Raw genomic sequence first — 8,870 nt, forward strand, 5'->3', positions numbered from 1 at the left:
CCCGGAGCCTTCTCTTCTCCAGGCTGAACAACCCCAACTCTCAGCCTGTCCTCACAGCAGAGGTGCTCCAGCCCTCGGATCATCTCCGTGGCCTCCTCTGGACTTGCTCCAACAGGTCCATGTCCTTCTTGTGCTGAGGACCCCAGAGCTGAAGGCAGTACTGCAGGGGGGGTCTCACCAGAGCGGAGTAGAGGGGCAGAATCCCCTCCCTTGACCTGCTGGTCACGCTGCTTGGGACGCAGCCCAGGATCCAATGGACTTTCACGGGCTGCAAGCACACACTGCTGGCTTATGTCCAATTTCTCATCCACCAGTATCCCCAAATCCTTCTCTGCACGGCTGAACCCAGTTTCATACATGTATATAGTCAAGGTGCCTTGCTGCTTTCTCCACCCACTTTTCATTTCTTTCATTGCAGACTCTAACAAATCCTTCAGCATCCTTTCCATACATCACTCCCTTTTCTGACCACTACCATAAGCAATATTTCAGGGGGAGCTATCGGTTCCCTACATTTGTTTAAACGAGTAGGGTGCCAAATATGAGTTTTCTTGCCTGAATTTAGTGGCCAGCTCAGAGACCTTTGGCAAAGATTCCTTTATCTTTACCATAATTCACATCCGCAAGTCTTTCCTGCATGACTGGTCTCTGCTGCTCTCTGGGCTTGGGTTTCAGGGGTCACCGACCCTCACCCGCGGAGGGAGGCACTGACGCACGTCCCCGCTGCCACCTCTGCAAGGAAGAGCTGAGGGATGTGATGTCCCACGTTTCACGGCTGGTTCCTTTAACCACCATGAAGGTAGAGAACCTCGGCTCCGTGGGCTGCCCAGCGCGTGGTCCTGACCATGCCCGGTCCTGCCTGTGGAGCAAGCTGTGGCCCGGCTGTCCGAGGCAAAATAAATCTTTTATTGGGATGAGTCTAGGAGGACAGTATTACAAAAAAAGTGGCAATAAAAACGTCACAGTACCTCAGACTGTGGTGTATCTTGCGTTCATCAAACACGTTCAGTCTTATCATTCGTGGCATTTTTTTTTTTTGCTTGTTTTCATCTTTTTAGATTCCCTCTTTTTTAAAAACACTTTGCAATATATTAGTTACTAGGGAAACCAGTCTCGTTGCAAAGGGTGGAGTTCAGAGACATTTACGAGACAAGAACCGAATATATTTATAGGGTGTTTCAAAATGTTTATTGCAATTCTTGAAATGGGATGTGTAGGGATAGTTTTATGTGGAAAAAATCTAAATGCAGATCACAAAATGACAGTCCGCTGTTGCATGAGAAGGTCAGTTCACCAAACTTCCGTTTAGTCTGTGAGTTACTCCCGTGCTAATACCAAACTTTGGGTGTTTTATGATGATTCTTCAGATCAGTGACCCGGAGAAGGAAACTTTGATCAAGAGTAGTAAAAACCTCCACCTCTAAGACAGAAAAAGAGAAATCAACAGGAGCGGTAAGCGCCTGTGCTTTGGGAGGTGAGCTGCAGGACGAGGGACAGACAGGTGCCCTGGGGCTACGTGTCCCATAGCTGAGATTCCTCTGCCACAGCCAAACCGGTCACACCAGGGAGGGACAGCGCAGGGCATGGACCCGGCCTGCAGCCACCCTGCTCTGTCTCGTCTCGCTTCTCCAAATCCCTTACCTCTCTGCTGCACCACTGCCAGCATCGCCTTTCAGCTACGGTACCATACAGATGTGCGGCTGGGAGGCTCCTCAGGCATTGTGCCCACACGCAAGTCCCATCAGTTCCCTTTACACCCACCAACTCCTTCCTCTGTTTTTAGAAACTTCCAGCAAAGGGGATTTGATAACCGATCCCACATGTTCCACAGCTTCACCATCACAATCCCAACCGTAAGCATTTTTTTCCTCATGTCTGATTTTCTTTCCTGCAGATCAATCATTTCTTCAAGTCTTTGAAGATGGGTAGCATCCAGTTACCGAGCTTCCCAGGCTTCCTAAACAACTATTACTACCAAACCTACCTAAAAGACAGTTACTACTAAACCTGTCTTCCCACTTGAGAAGCGGGAACCTTGTTGTTGGTTTCCCTTTAAGTCTGAACCAAAAGATTTCCAAAACGAAACCTATTCCTGAGGCCATAGCAGGGCCGTGCCTTCTCACAGCTCCCGTGCTCGTAGTCCTGTGCACCCAGGGGTGTCCCACAGTTTGGGGGGACCCCCAGTGCCCGTTCATGCAGTGTTCATCCCACCCAGTATGTTTCCGAGAGGAACACGTTTCAGGCTAAAGGAGGACAAATTATTCCATTTTAAAAAGAAGGAGACTTCATGATTTTTCTAAGGTTAAACGCAGAAAGGCTTTCCAGATTTACAAGCTGCCAGGGTCAGTTTGACCTTTCCATGTTCTTGCAGTGACTTCTGTGCTGGCACCAACTCCCTCCACTTTTGGGACAATCAGCATGGTGGGTCAACATAGTGCCAAATTTATATCCTTTTGGCTCAAAACATGAAGATACCAATCCCAGCTCTGATCTTCACAAAAATGACTTTTCGCCGCACATCTGGGATATGTGAAAAGAAATGTATGTATGTTGCTGCTTTAAGCCTCTTTTAAGCAGCTCTAAGGTATTGCGCCCAGTTGGGCGGTGATAAGAATCAGAGGTGAAAGATGGCACTAAATGCATTATCCTCCGCAATTTTAAGAAAATATGCTGAAGGCTGAGGTAGCTTCGTGAAGCAACACCAATTGATATCTGAGCATCCATCCATAGGGAATTCTGTAACCTTATTCTCTGCTGCAGAAAATAGTTTTCTGCGAGGCATAGCTGCAGTAAAACATTGGGAAGGCAGCGGAGATGCAAGGAGGTCAGGATGTGGGTGGTCACAGAGGCAAAATGTTTTGTTCTGGCTTATCGGTGGTTCAGATGGCTGTAGCTACTGCCAAAGCTTATGCAAATATCCCTACATGGCATGGATGGTCTCCACTCGCTGTTTTCCCAAGGTCTTAGCTCTGGAAGCACTGGCCTCAATATCTGAGGGGTAATTCTTTGGGAGTAATCCCTGCACTTGCTTCGAAGCAAATATTTTTCTATATAAGGGCTCTTCTGAGGCCATCAGAGAACCACAGCAATGTTGCTCAGAGCGATACATCAGCCAGACTGGATCTTGCAGAAACACAGCTTTCATGGTGGTTTTTATTGACTCGTGCAACATTTAAAGATGACATCTAGACACATATGAGAAGGAGCTATCTTAATAATACAAGGCAGCAGCTGGACACTTCCATTTTTTAGTGTATTTATCCTCAGAATATCATTATGAGAAAGATAAATGCTTCTGTATCAGTCACAGCACTGGGGAGATGAGAAGGCAGAACAGGGATTTGACCCACATCTCTCCAGCCCTGGGCACACACCTTGCGTTTCTTCTGGCCTTCCTCTCCCCGGGGCCTCTCCCTTTGCATGTGAAAAGAATTGCAGGTCAGACTGAGCACATCCAAATATTTTTATTTTCAACCCCTTGCACAAACCCCTGCCCTTTGGCAGACTGAGGCTATAAACTGTTTTAGAGAAACTGCAAGGTCACCAACTATTTTCTAAAATTCTCTGTATTTTTAAACGAAACAAGTGCGTCAAACTGCTGGCGGTAAAGGACTCCAGCGGAGGAAGCTTTAGGGGATACACTCTCATTGTATAAAGCTTTTCTTTCCTCGTGGTCTTTGGGAGGTTTACTGATCTGTGTATCTGCTACTCCTGGAAATTTTACTCCGCTTGCTCTCAACGTAGTTATCTCGGGCTTTTTAAGTAATTATGGTCAAGGAGTTAGAATGGGATCACCTAATAGGTTTTACTTTATTGCAAGCAAAACGTAGGAGTGGGCCCTGCGGTGGCTCTCGTCAGGGATATGGCCTGTCTGGGCCAGGAACCTGCTCTCCGTGGCAGGGCAGCGACTGGCGTGGGGACCCGGGGGAGGAAGAGGAGGATGGGAAATTGGCACAGTTTATTTCAGAAGAAAAAACGAAGGAAGTCTGCTGGTGGCAGAGTAAAAATAGATGCAATCAGTAACCAAAGCAGAGCGTGAATAGGATGTTAACACTGCACATCCGAACAGCCTAAGCAGTTTGGACCTGGCTCTCATGCATGCTATGCAGACTGGCCCTGGTTCAATACAGTGCCCCTTTCTGCCTCAGCTGTTGCAGTCCCCAGGCACTACGGGGTTTTGTCTTTCACAGGGTAAACTTCACCGGCGTCGCTCACCTCCTGGAGCAAGGAGGACTCGCCATCGATGCAGGAGAACCAGCTTAGGGAACTTATACAGACCCGACATATATAAGCCCATGGGCCTTGATGGGATGCACCCATGAGTGCTGAGGGAGCTGGCAGGTGTCATTGTGAGACCACTCTTGATCATCTTTGAAAGGTCATGGTGATTAGGAGAGTTTTCTGAAGACCAGCAGAAAGCAATGTCACTCCTGTCTTCAAGGAAGACAAGAAGGAAGACCTAGGAAACTACAGGCCAGCCAGCCCCACCTCGAAATCTGTGAAGGTGATGGAGAAAAATCCTCCTGGAAACTGTTTGCAAACACATGAAAGACTAAAAAGCGATGAGGAGCAGTCAGCATGGATTTAGGAGGGGGAGAGTGTGCTTAGCCAACCCGAGAGCCTTCTACAATGAGATGGGTGGCTCGGCAGATGAGGGGAGAGCAGTGGATGTTTTTTACCTTGACTTTAGCCAGGCTTTCAGCACCGTCTTCCGTATCATCCTCACAGACGAGCTGATGATGTACGGGCTTGCTAAGCGGACAGTGAGGTGGTCTGAAACCTCAGTTATTCTGTGATTCTGGGAACATTCAGGATCAGCTGTAGCTGCTCTCACACCAGACAGTCGCAGTCTCCAGATGCTTCTGCTTGAATTAGCTGTGTACCATGTGGCACATCCAGAAAGTCACCCTGACATACTAGGAACACCCAGGGGCAACAGGACACAGCCTTGGTGGCCCTGGAGACAGCAGCATCAGCAATCTGAATGCCACAAGCACCTTTTGCTCTCCTTGTTGGATTATTTGATTTCTGTGAGCAACGCGAGATGATCTCCTGTATGGCAAGTAGTTCCTGAGGCACAGGGAGGTCTTTGGCCAGCTTTTCACTCTGAGCTCATTCCTTCTGTTTCCAGTTAGTGACTGAGGAAACAAAACTGCCTTGGAGGGTTTGTGTCAGACGAGTGGTTTTCATTTCTCAAAACCAGTTATGTCAAGATTCGGACTTCACATCATTTGGCAATCGTATCATCAGTGACATGGTTTAAGTCTTCAGTTACCAAGGGCTGCCCAATCTATTTGCTCTTCTAAAGACAGTCATAAATAATACAAACCACAGCACGAGAGTGTCCTCTTTGCTTGTTGCTTTCTGTGCCTTGTGGAAACTGTTAAGCAAAGGCCAAAGCTGTATCGCGACTGGGCATCCAGCTCCTTTTTGCTGCTAGAAGAGATTGTAAATGCCTGTGGCAGGATCAGGTCCCTCATCCCTTTGCCCCCAGCAGAATGTCCCTGCCAGAACCGGCTGGCGGGGCCTTCTCCTGCTCCAAGTGCCAGGTGAGGAGTGGAGGGGTAACAACTCCCACAGGGGCTGCTCTCCCCATGTCTGCAGCCTCTCCCTTGGCACCTGGGGGTAGCAAGGTGAGCCCGTGGCATCCCAACCGCACACTCGACTGGGGCACCTACAGCAATGAGTAACAGCTGTGACCAACCTAATGTCTGCGGATAGCGGAAACACTGGATGTCATGAAAAGCTGTTTGCCAAACGTCCAGATTTCCTCTGCTCAAGTCATGGCAAAGACAGGAGGAAAGCATGATCTTCAGCCCAGCCAGCCATGGCCCTGGGCAGAGCAGGGTCCCTGGAGGCAGGACCCTGCAAGCTGACAGCAAGAGCCGCAATACATTTCAGGGGGGAGAAGGGGTGCTTCACGTTCATTGCCTCTGCACTTCCCTGATTCCCTGCAGAGAGGAATGGGATTCCCTGTCTGAGAGGCAGGAGATGGTGGGACAAGGTGGGGTACAGCTGTAAATGGCGTGACTGGAGACCCACTGACCCCCACGCTCAGAGGAAAGTCTGGGGGCAGAAGGAAGGCAGGAGAAAAAAGAACGAGTGTCTGGCCTTGAGGTGGGTGAAACATAGGATGAATGAACAGACCCTGGCCAAAGTGAGTTAAGATAAAAAGTAAATTGATGTTGTCTTGCTGGTTTACTCCACTGGATCCTTATTGGTCTTTGCGTGTGCTAAGGAGAAAACTTCAGGCCAGACTGTAATCCTGCCCTGACCTTACCACACTTTATGCACTAAATCACCCCACCAAGAAGGAATGAACTTCCCAGAGGCCCCACTTACCTGCCAAGAGCTACCCCTGGAGAGATGAAATCCCCAAGCTGTTCCTCTTTGTACAGATGGCTTAGGGAAAGCACCAGCCCCCTCCAGGCAGGGAGATGCTGTCTGCATCGAGGGGCTGCTTCTCGCTTTCCCTCTCCCACTTGTGCAGCCGGGAGGGGGCCAGGGCTCCCTTTGCCCCGGGGTGTTGGTGCTCGGTGGCAGTGACCCAGAGGGGAGCCTCAGCCAGCGCAGCGGGTATGGCTGCTCCCTGCCAACGGGGGATCCGTGGCACAGCACAGGACCACCATTGTGCCACCGACATTACGGGGAGCGGTAGATGAGGTAACACACAAAGCTCACCTGAGGAGCATCACCCAGCAGGCTATCGGGCTGCTGGTTACCTGCTCTCCTCTCCTCCTCTTGGCCTACAGGACAGCCCACCACTGGGAACGGGCAGAAGGAGGTTTTTCCCTCCAGTTTAAGTGAGGTATGTTCTGGTTTTATTTTTCTTTTATAGCTCATTAATTAATAATTGTACAGCTAATTTAACAGGGGCTTCTGGTGTGACTTGACAAGCTCTAACTTAATTGAAGCACTCAGACAAGGTGCTCACTGAGTACTTCATCACAACGACGATAAAACTCTTGCCGTGCACCAGCCTCCTCTCACAAACTTCCAGAAAATGCTCCTTCGAAGACGCTGTCTCATGTACAGTTTAACCCTGCTCCCTCCCAGTGCCTTGTGGAGCCTTTCTTTTGGGACTGAAGGAGGTTTGCCTGGCTTTGTTAAATCACCACGTTCACCGTTAACTCCTTTACACGCAGCAGTACTGCCGAACATAAGAAAGGATTCTCTTCAGCCAGATGAAACTATTCTCCGTAACTACGATTTGCAGGAGAAGCCCACTCAAAACCATGTCTGTGGCCTTCCTGCAGCGTGGCTGTGAGCTCCAGCACTGACAGCACCCGAGGGAGAGAGCGCTACGCCACAGCACGCAGCAGCCGGGCTGCGGTGGCTTCGGCTGCCTGGGGAGGCTGCAGCCCCTCCGTACAGCGGAGATGAGGCTGTCGATATATCGCACTCAGCCTCCCCGCCAGGTTGTCTGTCCTTCTGCGTTCCCTGATCTCGCCCGACCTTGTAATAAAAGCATGTGATTTGCTCTTTCCTGTAAAACCAATGCTTTCTCGAAAGGTGCCTCTCAGGCACCAAGGGAGCGCTTCAGTATTTTTAAATGGTTTTGGTCTCTCAGAAGCCCTCTTCCAGTAAGAGAAAAAAACCTCATTATGCAGCAAGAAGCTTAAAGTTTTTCTAAGCAGATCCTTTTAATGCCATCAGTGGGTTTTTCTTGGCTACCCACACCTTTCCAGGTAGCGTACGGTTACTCTCCCCCAAGCCTGATCACTTCTTCATCCTGGGAATATGGTGCCCTGAACTCCACCCAGCCTCCTCCCTCCCACCTGTCATTGCACAGGGCAGATTTATGTTTCTCCACATCTACACTTGGAGGTTAATTTCACTTAAAAAAGTCATTCAGAACTTCTACTTACTTGATTAAATCCATGGGTTTACATGGCAGAAATTGTGAAGCTGGGGCTTGGCTTCCTTTGCCACTCTCCCTTGTGAATTCTTTGGAGTCTAATAATGGAACAGTATTAAAAAACTATTAAAGTATTATAAAGATCATTTGTGATGATATAAAACTGAAAATAGACATCATATGGCAGGCTCTCTCTCCAGAGAGATAGTAGCAGTGTCTCCACCCATTGCCTACTTGCATCAAACCCTTTGGAACTTGGTATAATTGCATCTATGGTCCCTCTGTCAAATTTATTTGGAAAATGGTCAGTGAGTTCAAAAGTTATTGGTGGAAACTGTCAGGCTGACAAGATGACGGCTTAATATTTCATTTCATTAGGGAACTGGCTAAAAATTGACCTGCAGCAGTCATAGGGCTTGGCATCCAGGCAGGCTCTGATGCCGGTTCACTGGAGGGTGAGGGCAGCATCAGCGTATTTGCTGCTGCAGGGAGCTGTTATTATCCAGGTAAGCTATGTAATGTGGTCTTTTTTTCATCAAAATACTTTCTTTATCTCTGTGATGACTGTAACTTTACCAGCTGTTATCTCATCCCAGTCCTGTTGATAAATGCAGATCTATAGCAAAGGGAGTAAAAGTCCAGTTTTACCTTCTCCTAACTGTGCAGGCTGGCTGCGCACATTTAGTAGGCGCAGACTTTGGGAACTTGGAACTACCTCCATGGAGCTCGGTTCCTACACATGATCGGCTCTACCCTACCTGCGCGACCACAACATAACCCTTCCTCCGATTCGGAAACAGAAGTCTTTCCCTCTGTCTGGCTCTTGCCCATTCAAAGAATCAAGCCTGCTCCCAGGCCTGGGCTTTTGGAAAGCTTCAGAGCAAAATGAGAGAAAATTTAAGCTCACACACATCTTTGTGCAGGCCAAGATCCCTTCTATGTGAAGCGTGGGTGGTTTGGGCACAGCTACAGTTAGGATTGCCTAACCGTTAACCCCAAATGCCTCATGATG

Source organism: Cariama cristata, unplaced genomic scaffold (assembly GCF_000690535.1).
Source record: "Cariama cristata isolate BGI_N322 unplaced genomic scaffold, ASM69053v1 scaffold19351, whole genome shotgun sequence".
NCBI lineage: Eukaryota > Metazoa > Chordata > Aves > Cariamiformes > Cariamidae > Cariama > Cariama cristata.